Source organism: Taudactylus pleione, unplaced genomic scaffold, assembly GCF_031769625.1.
Source record: "Taudactylus pleione unplaced genomic scaffold, aTauple2 ptg000032l, whole genome shotgun sequence".
In the NCBI taxonomy this organism is placed as follows: Eukaryota; Metazoa; Chordata; class Amphibia; order Anura; family Myobatrachidae; genus Taudactylus; species Taudactylus pleione.
In genome coordinates this window covers 45,480,719-45,496,194 of record NW_028284434.1, presented here as the reverse complement: position 1 = coordinate 45,496,194, position 15,476 = coordinate 45,480,719, and the positions used below count along the sequence as shown (strand labels likewise).

Below are 15,476 nucleotides of genomic sequence, written 5' to 3'. Positions count from 1 at the left end.
GCGCTCGCAAAACAGTGAGGGGCTGCTAATGTGATTGACAGAATGTACCGTTTGTGGGTGGTAACAGGGGAAGGTGCTTGAAAACGGGGGAGTGGAGATCCGAACGCAGGCGTGCCAAACGGTCAAAAGGGCATTTAATGGGAGTGCATAATTAGTAAAGGAGCGTCATCAACCACGTCACTTGGTTGTTTTTTAGCCCGAACTGCTCGCAATGATTGCGGTAGGAAAAACCTGCCACAAGCACTGCGAGCAGTTCAGATGCCTTTCGATGTACCCGATTAATCGAATAAATACCGGAGATGACATGTGTTGCGAACGGCAAAGGGGCGTCTTTACAAAATAGCGAGCGCATTTTTAGTTCGCTCGCTCAGACATAGAGGCAAACCGCAAAGAGCGAGCGCTCAATTTAAATAGCCGGCCCCTTTTTTGGAACGACCGTCCGCAAATAGCGTCCGGCTCTGAATCAGGCCCACAGTACCTACAGTATATGATAACACATGTCCTAATACTGCTAGTAAATTTATTTGTGTATTGCCTTTTCATATTCACAGAACATTGAAATATACATATATTATTACCACCCAGCTCGACCTCTCCGCTCTGTACAAGATCTGCTGCATCCACACTGTGGAATATCCTCCCATGCACAGGAAGACTTTCCTCTAGTCTCCAAACCTTCATGTGTTCCCTGAAAACTCACCTCTTCAGGCAGCTTATCACATTCCAGAACCACCCACATAGCCTCCATAAGCTATCTTCACTTTCAGGTCATGACAACTATAGGCCAACATTCCTGTGTGACTGGATCATAGCCCTTCCTTATTTTTCTTCTGTACCCTTCCCCATTCTTCTATTTATATCTTGTGCAAAACTCTAATAAAAATGTAACATTTTAAAAAGCTATATGAACAAAATTAATAAAATAGAATACAATTCACTTCATGTTTTTTTTTTACCGCAGCTACTTTGACTCAGTCATCGCAAACATTTCAGCAAATATGATGCCTGATATCTCCCACCGGAGAAGTGATTACTGCACTACAGCTCTCCTTTGTCTCTCTCCTATGTATGATTACATGTGATTCCGGCTGGAAACTTATCCATTATACAAATATATATATGGTATACAGAGATATACTATCCAGCAACGTTATATTTGAATGATACTGTTATGATACTGCAGGTGTGGACTACAAATATTGAGTATTCTTTAGTACTGGTATTTACCAGACTATTCAGGATCCACCTCCTTTAGATATATTGAAGGAAAAATAGGTGATTTCCTAGTTTTTATAATATATATGATAAATTGATGTTTTTTGTTTTATTATTTTATTGTCACCAGGAGGGGTCTGTAGCTGAAGCCTGCCGCAGCCTGCCTGGGTTCTGACAGCCTGCAAGGCCAGGAAGTCTGCATTTTTGAATGCAGACCCTCGTCTTGCCATTCCTGGAACAGAGGTAAAATGCCCCCGTTTCCGGGAACACAGGCTGTCCCCGCCCCGCAACAACGCCCCACAAACGCCTCTGCCTGGCCATCAGGAAGAGGCATAAGCAGGGCTGCATGCAATCTTGCAGGACTCATTCTGCACATGCACAGAACGGGTTCTGCAAACGCGCAGCTTCTGATAAACGCGAACCTGCTTTAGACTCCTTAAGTTCATCCTCTGCTGACTGGCCCATAGATCCTACTTTTTAATTTTTTACAATTTTGCATTAATCACAACAACATGTTGTAAGGCAACAACTTTTCTAACTTTGGCAGCTCCAGGCTAACATGGAGCATCTGAGATACAAGTCATGCTAGATGTGGGTTACACTGGATCTATCGGGACTGAAAGGCAGATCTGTAACAGTTCTCCCATGCAGTTCATTAGCCTTACGAACACTGCCAAATATCTCTGATACCATCACTTTGTACAGTGACCAGGTCGCCAGAATGCAAGACCGCGTTGTGTACTGCCATGTAAAACTCAGCCAATGTTACTGTGGGTCAGGAGATGCCACTCACTAAGGAGTTAAACATTTTTTTTCTTTTCAACAAGTAATAAAAGTTTTATGAAATGATTCACAAAAAAAAAAAAAAAACATAGGTCATTTGTCCCAAGATCACTAATTATCACAGGTGATTCCTAATCTCTTTCCTGAGCCTAGGTTGATCAAAGCAAACATCTGATTGGTTCCCAGCTTTGTGCTTTTAGCATCAAGTTATTAAATAAGCCTCTGCATGTTTCTGCAATGAGTCAATGGCTGTGCACAGGCCATTTTTCCTGTTACTCTATACTAAACATCCCCTCATATATTCCCTTTTTCATTTTAATTTATCTGTCATTGCAGCCTTCTGTATTCTTTTCATCTGTTCAACTTCTTAGGAGATAGTGTTCCTAGTGCCCTTTATATCCTCATGTCCATCTATTTATCACGCTAGCTCCCAGACATGTCCGGTACTGTGCTAGGATGGCATGCATTGTTAGTGCAGTAACCCTGGTGATGTATAACAGCAGTGCCATTGCCTTGGTGATGTACGATGGAGGAGAACCAGATAAAATACATTATAATGAGTGATGGGGCTTAATCTTAGCCAGCATGTCATTAGTGCTCCGGCTACCTAATGATATATTCTGCTTCCACCCTACAGATCCTTCTAGCTGAGAGAGTGCATCTGTAGGACACAGTTTCAGGGCAAATTGTGAAACTTAAGCTTGTATGAGCAGAACGTGCTAGAGATTGTCTGCATGAAAAACTAGATTGACATATTTTGGAATGTGAATCACATACTGAATTCTCTTTATATTATAAGTCATTTGTTTTCAGTGTTGTCGCCAACCAGTATTTGATTTGTGCTGCACGCTCCCTACCGTGGTCAGGAAAAACACTTTTTGAAGTGGAAGATGTTCATGAAGTATCTAAATTTTTTTATTTTGTGTGTAGAATAATTTTGTGGTTTCTCATCTATATAATTTAATAAGCGAGTGCGTGTGTCTGTCTGTTTGTCCTTTATGCACGGCCAGAGTTTTGTACCTAGCTCCACCAAATTTGGCATGGTGGTGTAGTTTGACCAGGATTAGGTTTTTGTCCAGGTTTGAACTTTGGGCCTGATTCAGAGCTGAACGCTCTGACCAGAGCGCTCGCTCTGAATCAGGGCCCTCCTACCTTTTTTTGGAGCGTCCTCATGGACGCTCGCATAGCTGTGGGTTACAGCTATAGCGAGCGTCCATGATGATGGACGCGATGGTCTTGACCATCGCGACCATCGGGCTTGCGACGGAGACCCTGCGGTAGGGTCTCGCTGCCGCAAGCCCTGGAGTGCGGTAGGGTCTTGCTGCCGCAAGCCCTGGAGCCCTGCGGTAGGGTCTCGCTGCCGCAAGCCCTGGAGCCCTGGAGTGATCTATCAGAGCCAAAATCACTCCCACTGACATCACTAGTGATGTCAGTGGGGCCGGCTTCAGATGGTAGGTGTTCTCATCATGGGAACGCCTCCGTCTGGCAGGCACGCCCCCGGCACGCCCACCAAAGGGGGCGTGCTGTCAATCAACATCGACAGCACGCCCCCTTTGGTGCAAGACCCGGAGCGATGGTGAGCCCGTCGCTCGCCGGGTCTCGCGCATGCGCATGATGGAGCTCCCTCCGTCGTGCGCATGCGCAGTGGGGAACATCGACCCGCTTGCGAGCGTCCTGCCGCTCGCGAGCGGGTCTGAATGACCCCCTTTGTCAGGGCCACACACTGTCACACAATCCCATAAAACTAGGACACTCTTAAATCACACAGGTTCTGGGACAGAGGGGCTGGCTTCATACACACACTGTGGCACTCTCATCTCTTCCAAAGTGCTGTGTTATATCACTTTTTCAACAGCTGTATAAATGAAATATGGAGTTATTCAGTCCTCTTTGTTTGCATGATAAACTTAGACATTAAACAGTGTGAAAATATTGGCATTTCACACACTGTCTGACCTTACAGCAGCAGCCCCGGGGATCTTAGCAGAGTGCCTGGCAGGCTCATGAACAGCTCAGCACTCAATACATTCAGACAGTGGCAGATAGCATAATCAATCCACAATCTTTGATCCTGGCAAATCTTAGCATACAGAGATTACAAACAGAAGGAGAGATTTATCGCAGCCACACAGCACCACTGTGGACGGAACCCCTTCTGTGCAGGAACGGGACTCCAGTTCCGGCATTCCCCCTCTGATGGCAGCCCTGCTAGACATGGTATTCAATGTTGGTCTGCAGACTGATTTCAAGGGGTGATTCAGCTGTGGAAATGGTCACAGAGGTTGTGCAGATTCCTGATTACCTCACCCGTACTGTACATGGACAGTACGGGTCTGAGATCCAGCACACAGTCAGTGATTGACAATCTGCTGCCATTTCTGGGTGGGGAGAGAATGGCAATGGCCTCTGTTTCCCAAAACGGAGGCATGTTGCTGCCATTGGGGAGGACTGGAGAGGATGGGAATCTCCGTTGGTTGATGGAGATTTCCTAGCTTCTTTTACTCATGGTCACTCAGCGGTCGAAGGGATCACAGATAATCTGATGCAGCGTCCTTGGATGCAGCTCGGATTAATAATGCATGCAGTAGACGTGACGCCTCCTGCTGCATTACCATATTACAGATATCTCAGCTGCTAACATGTTAGCAGCTGCGATAGCATATCCGTCCGCAGCTGAATCACCCTCTCTGTTCTGCAGTGATGAAACTGAAGTGAGTTTGGAAGCTGTGATGATTTCTGTTCTGTAAGTCAGTCTGCTCCTAATATACCCGATTCCAAATGGTATGAGATACACCAGCCTGCACTGTCATTTACTCCTGATTTGCATAGTTATGCAGGTTATAGGTGAAGGCAATGTAAATAAAAATGAAGGCTGCAGGTGTACTTCAGGGTCACATAAGTGATCAATTTACTTTCACTTCCCAGCACCTGCCGCGCTACTGCGTATTTGTCGTACATGGCCAAGTGAAGCATGCTGAGGAGGGTTCCCTCTCACAATGCTTTTTGCGATAGGTAGCTTATGGGCAACAATGGCTAATACAATCTCACCATGTTCAGATGTTGCTACAATAGCTACTGGGACCAAGCTCCAGAATGCTTTGTATACCAGAGCTTGGCAAATTTGGCAGGAATTTACCAATGATTATTTTCAAATTGTTGTTGTGAACTTTTCTGTTGCCTTTTGATGGGAAGATTCTGGGCTGGACTCAAAGATACACACAATTCCAACGCAATGGCATGAGTGTACATACAAATATACACGCAATTCCAATGCAATGGCATGAGTGTACATACAAAGATACACGCAATTCCAATGCTATGGCATACACACAAAGGTACTTTTGCGATCATCAGAGGCGCCATCAGAAATGGGGTGGCAAAGTGGTGGGTGTTCCTGGGCGGTGACTGGGAGGCAGGGGCGTATTAAGAGAGGAGGGGGCCCGTGTGCATTCTATGTCCGGTGCCCTCTTCTCTCTACCCAGCGGCCGGAAGCGTAATGATTGCAGCAGTAGACTCCGGGCACTAGTGGACTCTAGCGCTGTGCCACTGTCTACTATGCATGCACAGGTCACCAGGGAAATGATGCAGATCCATTTTCCTGTCAATTTTCCTACTGCGCATGAGCAAAACACCACCGCGGCAGTTCGCTGGTGATTAGTACAGTGCTGTTACAGCTGACGTGGGACTCTGGAGATGTTAGTAATGCATAAATGGGTGCAGGGTGTGTGGTGTGGGTCCCCTTGGACCCATGGGCCCATGTGCACCACACACCCTGCGCCCATTATAGATATGCCCCTGCTGCGATGTGGCCTGAAGAGATTACAAAGTTTGTCTCATGGGGGTGTTGTGGGAGTGTCTCAGGCATATCAGTTATAGCGGCTGCATTATCAGACCCTGTAATGGATAGAGGTACCTCATTTACTCAGTCCAGCAACAGCCTTGAGGGCTGGGTAACTTGGCTTGCTGCGGCCGTGTAGCAGCCTTGAGGGCTGATTATTCTTGGCAGGTAGTGGCCTGTGGGCCGTAGAATAAGTTGCGGCCTTTGGGCCGTGTAGCAGTCTTGTGGGCTGGAAGGCCTTGGCTGGTAGTGGCCTGAGGGCCGAAGGTAATAATGCAGCCTTTGGGCTGTGAAGCAGCCTTGGGGCTGGTAACTCTTGGCTGGGTGATTTTGTACTGTCTGCAATATATATGATTGATGGCATGATACAATATACTAATTACTTTTGGCTCAGACAGGATATGTATACTGGCAGATCACAGGATTGTATAAAATTTAGATCCAGTGTAACATGTCATTTGAATTTTGAATTTTGCCTACTGTGTAATGTATACAGGATTTATCATGATATTTGTTGTCTAACTAGATTCAGTACCCAGTGAATTCATATGGTGTAACCCAGATATCAATTATATTGTTTAAACTATTAGATTACCTATGACAGTTGTCATCTTCTTAGTAATCAAGGGAGGTTATGATGATTATTCAACAAGGACGAAACACACAGATGTGTGATACATGGGTTTTTTTCATCCAGATTTGAATTACATCTCATTTTCTCTTTTCTATATATTCCTCCGTATTACATGCAAATCACAAATGGTCACCCACAGCAATGCGAGTGGCCAAGAGGCCGCTCCAAAAAAAAAAACCCGGTCCTGATTCAGAGCGAGCTCTGAATCAGGCCCACTGTGTATAGGTGTGGACACCATTTCCCTTAAATACCTACAGCCATACATTACTTAATTTGCCCAATCTCGTCTGATCTTGGAAGCTATAAAGTAATAGGCCAGGTCAGTACATGGATGGGAGACCACCTGGGAATACACGGTGCTGTAGGTTAAAAAGAATCATTGGGATTAAAGCACACACGGTGGAGCATTTGTTGAGCTTAATAAATTGTGCTTCAACTAGAATTTGTGATGGGTCACCATATGACTGATATATAACATTGTGGTGCTCAGTATAATTAATTTACATTTTACAATATTTTCGCCGGATTCATTGTATTAGATTGGTAATATACTCCCCAATCTATTTTTTCAAAATAATTTACTTGCTTATGACATGCGATTTATGTATTATGTTTGTCTAATATTAGTGTCTTGTGTGGTGTACCTATTACTTTTACTAATACACTATTAAAGATTATATATTTTTTAACTGGATATATGTATAAAAAAGAGTGCCAGAAACTAGCTCGCTCTTTCTTTCTTTCTTCCTTTTGTTTAAACTCTTGGCTAGAAGCGGCCTGTGGGCTGTAGAACAAGATGCAGCCTTTGGGCTGTGAAGCAGCCTTGAGGGCTGGTGGCCAATAAATGGGATGTGCCTATGTCACCGGGTTGACGCAAGCGGTGGAACACAAGATTGCGTACTTTGGATGCTGGAGTGCGGCCTGTGCCGCCTGGTTGACACAAGCAGCTAGACACTAGACAGCGCACTCTGAACTCAGAAGTGCAATCCGTGCCGACTGAATGACACAAACGGCTGGAGATAGGTGTGCGGACTGTGCCGCCTGGATGACACAAACGGTAGGTAACCAAAGCTTGGCAGGAGGACTGGGTACTCGACTGAACAAACAGGAGACTAAGGGCCTGAGTCAGACCTGCTCGCCAGCAAGCGGCCGCTCCTTGCAGACGATGTTCGCTAATGTGCGCATGCGTGTATTATTATTATTATTATTATCAGTTATTTATATAGCGCACACATATTCTGCAGCGCTTTACAGAGAAGATCTGGACATTCACATCAGTCCCTGCCCCAGTGGAGCTTACAATCTATATTCCCTACCACATGTTCACGCACACACATACAGACTCTGGCTGAAATGATTGGTTCGTTTGGGCCCCCACAAAACAAGCTGGCAATTAATCTGTCCCTGCACAAACTGGCTCTACGGAGGCAAGATGTCATCCTCATCCTCCTCATCCACCGATTCCTCACCCTCTTCAGTGTTGTGTACATCCTCATCCTCACAGAGTATAAATTCGTCCCCGCTGGAATCCACAACCACAGGTCCCTCTGTACGTTCTGGAGGCTGGTCTCCCTGGAAGAGTTGATAATTCATTTTATGAACATCATCTTCTCCACATTTTGTGGAAGCAACCTCCTACGCCTTTCGCTGACAAGGTTCCCGGCTGCACTAAACACTCTTTCGGAGTACACACTGGAGGGGGGGCAACTCAGGTAAAATAGAGCCAGTTTGTACAGGGACCTCCAAATTGCTTCTTTTTCCTGCCAGTACAGGTACGGACTGTCTGACATGCCTACTTGGATGCTGTCACTGATGTAATCCTTTAACAGACAGACGCACGCTTGTCGCTGCTGCTTTGAGGATGCAAGTGCGGCTACAGCCCACACAATTCACAAAGACAGAAAAAAGAAGAAGAATATTTTTATTGTTTGTGTAGCACACTTTGAGGGTGTCACCACCCTTTAACAGACAGACGCACGCTTGTCGCTGCTGCTTTGAGGATGCAGGTGCGGCTACAGCCCACACATTTCACAAAGACAGAAAAAAAAAGAACAATATTTTTATTGTTTGTGTAGAACACTTTGAGGGTGTCACCACCCTTTAACAGACAGACGCACGCTTGTCGCTGCTGCTTTAAGGATGCAGGTGCGGCTACAGCCCACACATTTCACAAAGACAGAAAAAAAAAGAACAATATTTTTATTGTTTGTGTAGCACACTTTGAGGGTGTCACCACCCTTTAACAGACAGACGCACGCTTGTCACTGCTGCTTTAAGGATGCAGGTGCGGCTACAGCCCACACATTTCACAAAGACAGAAAACAAAGAACAATATCTTTATTGCTTGTGTAGCTCACTTTGAGGGTGTCACCACCCTTTAACAGACAGACGCACGCTTGTCACTGCTGCTTTAAGGATGCAGGTGCGGCTACAGCCCACACATTTCACAAAGACAGAAAAAAAAAGAACAATATTTTTATTGTTTGTGTAGCACACTTTGAGGGTGTCACCACCCTTTAACAGACAGACGCACGCTTGTCGCTGCTGCTTTAAGGATGCAGGTGCGGCTACAGCCCACACATTTCACAAAGACAGAAAAAAAAAGAACAATATTTTTATTGTTTGTGTAGCACACTTTGAGGGTGTCACCACCCTTTAACAGACAGACGCAGGCTTGTCGCTGCTGCTTTAAGGATGCAGGTGCGGCTACAGCCCACACATTTCACAAAGACAGGAAAAAAGAGAACAATATTTTTATTGTTTGTGTAGCACACTTTGAGGGTGTCACCACCCTTTAACAGACAGATGCACGCTTGTCGCTGCTGCTTTGAGGATGCAGGTGGAATCTAGACGGGATTTGGAACCGGGGACACACTACCTCCATCAATTGTCTAAATCCCACTGCACTAATGGCGGATACCGGACGTACGTCTAACACCAACATAGCAGTCAAGGCCTCAGTTATACGTTTTGCTTCAGGATGACTGCTGTCGTACTTCATCCTCATCGCTAGGGACTGTTGGAGGGTCAATTGTTTAGTAAAAGTAGTGATGTTCCTACTTCCTCTCTGGGATGATGAACAACTCCCAGCAGCAGCAACAGCACTAGGAGGAAGTGGTTCTTGATCTTTCCCTATTTTATTTTTATCGGAGAAAGTTTGGTCCTCCATTTATGTTATATTGATATATACGTGCGGCTAAAGCGCACACAAACACAGAAAAATTTTTTTTCTTTTTGCTGGAGAGTAGTGCACTTTGTGGGTTACACCACCCTTTAACAAATGAGCCAGCCGGCTCTTTACTTATGGGACACAGGCGCACGCTTGGCGCTGCTCCTTTGTTGATGCACGTGCAGCCACAGTGCACACAAGTCACAAACACAAAAAATAATTTTTTTTTTGGTTTGGACTGGAGTGTACTTTGGGGGTTACAGCACCCTTTAACGGTCAAGCCAGCCGGCCCTTTACTTATGACACAGGCGCACGCTTGGCACTAATTTGTTGATGCACGTGCGGCTACTGCGCACACAATTCACAAACACAGAAAATAATTTTTTTTTTGGTTTGGACTGGAGTGTACTTTGGGGGTTACAGCACGCTTTAACGGTAAAGCCAGCCAGCCCTTTACTTATGACACAGGCGCACGCTTGGCACTACTTTGTTGATGCACGTGCGGCTACTGCGCACACAATTCACAAACACAGAAAATATATATTTTTTTGGTTTGGACTGGAGTGTACTTTGGGGGTTACAGCACCTTTTAACGGTCAAGTCAGCCGGCCCTTTACTTATGACACAGGCGCACGCTTGGCACTACTTTGTTGATGCTCGTGCGGCTACTGCGCACACAATTCACAAACACAGAAAATATATATTTTTTTGGTTTGGACTGGAGTGTACTTTGGGGGTTACAGCACCCTTTAACGGTCAAGCCAGCCGGCCCTTTACTTATGACACAGGCGCACGCTTGGCACTACTTTGTTGATGCACGTGCGGCTACTGCACACACAATTCACAAACACAGAAAATAATTTTTTTTTTGGTTTGGACTGGAGTGTACTTTGGGGGTTACAGCACCCTTTAACGGTCAAGCCAGCCGGCCCTTTACTTATGACACAGGCGCACGCTTGGCACTACTTTGTTGATGCACGTGCGGCTACTGCGCACACACAATTCACAAACACAGAAAATAAGTTTTTTTTTGGTTTGGACTGGAGTGTACTTTGGGGGTTACAGCACCCTTTAACGGTCAAGCCAGCCGGCCCTTTACTTATGACACAGGCGCACGCTTGGCACTACTTTGTTGATGCACGTGCGGCTACTGCGCACACACAATTCACAAACACAGAAAATAAGTTTTTTTTTGGTTTGGACTGGAGTGTACTTTGGGGGTTACAGCACCCTTTAACGGTCAAGCCAGCCGGCCCTTTACTTATGACACAGGCGCACGCTTGGCACTACTTTGTTGATGCACGTGCGGCTACTGCACACACAATTCACAAACACAGAAAATAATTTTTTTTTTGGTTTGGACTGGAGTGTACTTTGGGGGTTACAGCACCCTTTAACGGTCAAGCCAGCCGGCCCTTTACTTATGACACAGGCGCACGCTTGGCACTACTTTGTTGATGCACGTGCGGCTACTGCGCACACACAATTCACAAACACAGAAAATAATTTTTTTTTTGGTTTGGACTGGAGTGTACTTTAGGGGTTACAGCACCCTTTAATGGTCAAGCCAGCCGGCCCTTTACTTATGACACAGGCGCACGCTTGGCACTACTTTGTTGATGCACGTGCGGCTACTGCGCACACAATTCACAAACACACAAAAAATATTATTTTTTTAGCACTTGGGGGGAGCATCCCTGATGGATAGAGCACCCCCTGGACAACACTACAGCACCCCTTTAGGACTGGGACACTGCACAGGACTTTGGAGTGGACACAGCCCCATGGAGAACTGACTGCACAACACAGTCCAGCCAGCCCCTATGGACTTTGAAGTAGTGGACACAGCCCCTATTAACAACAGCAGCACAGCACAACACAGCCAGCCCCTATGGACTTTGAAGTAGTGGACAACAGCAGCACAGCGCAGCACAGCACAGCACAACACTACTCTGCACTACACTAGACTACACTACACAGCCCAGCCAGCCCTAACTCCCACCCTCCCTCTTCACTGTCCACAGCCGAGTGAGAAAATGGCGCCGACGCAGGTACCTTATATAGGATCCAAAACCCGCGAGACTCGGAAGGCGGGATGATGACGTTTTGCCTCGTTTTCAGATCCGAGTCAGGCGGGAAAAGTCGAGCCTGACTCGGATCGGCCTCGGATCGGGGGGGCTCGGGGGGGTCCGGATTTCAGAAATCCGAGCCCGCTCACCCCTAATATAAACCAATCTGTTTATATAATCTACTAAAATTCAAGTTCCAATAAGAGATAGACTTACTCATGGGGGTATATTTACTAAAGTGAGAGTTTTTAGAAGTGGAGATGTTGCCCATAGCAACCAATCAGATTCTAGCTATTATCTTCTATAAAGTGCTAGTTAAATGATAAGTAGAATCTGATTGGTTGCTATGGGCAACATCTCCACTTCTAAAAACTCTCACTTTAGTAAATATACCCCATGGTATGTTCTTTGCATTGCCCCACATGTTATTTACCATTAACCATATTAACAAAATTACAATAACAATTATAAAAGACACAGACAAAAGTGCCAGCATTTCAAAATAATATAACATTTTATTCATAATGAAATTGGTGTCGGCATTAAAGTACGGGCATGGCAAACACAAGCAACCACACAAACCAAATATTGGTGTTCAATGCTCCCAAAAAAGAACCCACCCATTTAGGTGGTGTAGTCATTTCCTGGTCAGGACAATAGGCGTACTATACTGTATATCACACCACTAAATCTAACTAAACATTAACAAGCCACAAACATTCTTTACTGCCACACACAATGCGACGGACAAATAAGGCGTGTTGGAATTTTAAACCGGAACCGAGAGATAGTTAAACTGACTAGCAGCAACTAAGTACCAAAACTCCTCCCCCTTAATGATTCTATAGGATAAGAAAAATCCACTACCATAATACAAGATCTTAAAGGGGAAATCTCACCAACGCATTAAATGGGCAATGCAATCAAATTCAAAAATGAAATTAATTTTATGTCCTTGGTACATTAGAAGAAAAATAAAAGTCATGTTTGGTGATATTGTACAGTTTGAAAAGGTTCATGGCTGATATTTCATGTTTTAACAGTTGAATACGTATCGTGAAAAATAATTTACCATGAAAAGCAATGTGGAAGTGCAATTTTCGTTAAATTTTCATAAAAATTGCCTTGATACATCTGCCAGTAAAAGTCTATCATATACAGGGGGAAAGTAATAGACTCCAGATTATCGGTGACTTACAAGTCGTTTCAAATCACAGCGAATTTCCATCAACTTTGACCTCCAAATCACAAGATGTGACAGCCCATGATTTAAAGGCTGAGTTGTTAAGCTGCGTTGTTATTTGCGACGGTTATGAACCCAAACATCAATTGTATTCTGGGGACCTTTTCAGCAATTTTGTTAACAATGAATAAAATAAAAAAAGGGCAGGGTCTAACCCCCCCCCCCCCAAAAGTAAAACCACCACTAGTTCTACAGCCTAGGCTTGTATTGGAAAACCTGGGGGGACAAAGAATGGGTTCCCCATGATAATACCATTAGCTGTACTAGGTAGTACCAGCCAGGGCCTGGGACACTATAGCAGTGGGACAAGTGGCTGGTTTGCACCATTGTCCCCCCACAATGGCGTAAACCAGCTCTAGGCCTATCAGCACATTCTATATCATACTGAGCCAGATAAGATAGCTGCTGTTAGAGTCTGTGTTTGTTGTCGACCTGGGGGTGGTAACAGGACAAAACACCGGAACAGGTTTCAACTGAAAGGTGGGTTGTTTAATGTGGATGTTGGTAGACATAAACAATAAGATAAACTAAATTCCAGTAATAAACAAACTAATATATGTGGCAGGAATGAACTGTAGTGAGTGGGAATAAACGAATGTCCAGATCAGTGACAGATATGAATGCGATGAATCCAGATAGCCTGTCAGAGTGAAGTGGAAATCCTGGTATGCTGAATAGTGGCTGAGAGGGATATCCAGTAATGCTGTGATGATGGCTGAAAGGGAAATCTGGTAATGCTGTGATGATGGCTGAAAGGAGAATCCGGTAATGCTGTGATGATAGCTGAAAGGAGAATCCGGTAATGCTGGGAAGATGGCTGCGCAGGAATGGGTTAACTGAGGAGACAGGTTCAGGCAGGAGTGGGTCTGGTGGAAGGTGCAGGGCTGATCTCCAGCAGAGTGCAAGGCAAGGCAGAGCGGTGCAGGCTATGCAGGGAGCCCGGAGGCTGACAAGGAGCTAGAGCAAGCACCGGAGCACAAGTCTAAGGTTCAGGAGTGCAGAGATCCCTCTATCACAGCTGACGCTGTGAACACGTTGCACTGGCAACTACAGGGCGCTCCGAACACCCCTAAAGTACCCAGTAACAGAACATGATAGGCCAGAGAGAGCAGGTGACCCACAGACGATTGGCCTGCTATGTCACATGGCCAAAGACAACATGGTGGCGCCCAGACAGCCATGACGCAGACACGCCACTAGACTTACCCTTGCCAGGATGGCCCAAAGCTGCCAGACCTCTGCGTACACGCAATGCCAGTCTCCACGTGCCAGCTCCCCTGTCAGAAGGACCGCGCCACAGTGCCCTCACCGGTAAGGACCGCAAACCTCCACAACGTGATACCCGGGTCGTGATAGTAGCATTTGCAGCTATCTTGCCAGCCAAAGCAACTTCTTTTGTTCTACAAATTTTTCTGGCACTCTTTGAGTTGAAAACTTGCCTTTTATAACATCTGTCGGCTTCTATGTTTTACATTATAGAAATTGGTATGGAAACTAGTGCCCAGTCAAGATTGATTCTGGCAGGAGGCTGTGGACCTTGCATTAAATTTCTTTTTTTTCATATGCATACATGTATAAGGATATCATTAATAAAATGCAAAGACAAATTCATAAATTACGATACAGTAAGTGCATAAAACAGGTGTCACTTGAAATGAAAAAAGGGGGACATATTGAAAAAAAGAACGCCAAAAAAACTGTTAATACGTGAATAAAATGGGTTTATTAGTCAATTTATACAGATAAAAGTATAAAAGTCATTCATAGAAGGATTAAAGTTTCGCTTTTGATATTGCACAGCGTGATAAAAAAAAGTGTCTTAAAAGTCATATTCTTTGAAGTTACAGTTCTAGTGAATGTCTGATTGTATTAGACTAATGTATCAAAGAAAGGGAAACAGAGTTACTGATCACACACTACTTAAAGCTCTAATTAGATACCTCTGAATCAGTTGTGTGGCTCTTCCCGCAATCCTTCTATGCTATACAGTAAAATGATCCTCTTACAGTGGGAGAAAATGTGCAGAGAATAAAAGTGATTGAGCAATACGAGCTGTAAAGTACAAATAGTTGTCATCTCTGCAGAATATTCTTTGTACGGTTGGACAGCTCTGTGTGGGGAGCTTCATATTCAGCCTTACCTGCAACAACGAAGTCGGCTGCTGTGCTGATCTTTCTCCAGAATCGATGGTCATGGTCACGGACGCTGCTTGGAACTCTTTTTATGCCATGTGGTGAGATGCTAGATGCATGCACAATGACTGAGTGCATCGATATCTACGGGGAATTTAAAAACCTCCATGCTCAGATTAAGGGGCATATTTTAAAAAAAATCTGATATCCCCCCCCAAAATTAATATTGGTTATCACTACATATCGTGGGAATATGTAATGTTTTTTTCTGGGGTATTCACTAATGTGAAGTCATCTGGACATGGGCTCTGATAAGATCCCGTCCAGCCGATTAGCAAGAAGTAACGTGAAAGCCTCAGTGGTCATCGTAATCACACAAGCTCACTGGAGAGG

The 15,476-nt window shown here is 44.9% G+C and overlaps 1 pseudogene; it reads left to right on the top strand.

The window, feature by feature from the left end:
• Positions 1-6,719: 6,719 nt before the first annotated feature.
• Positions 6,720-6,838, top strand: LOC148539067 (5S ribosomal RNA; annotated as a pseudogene).
• Positions 6,839-15,476: the final 8,638 nt, after the last annotated feature.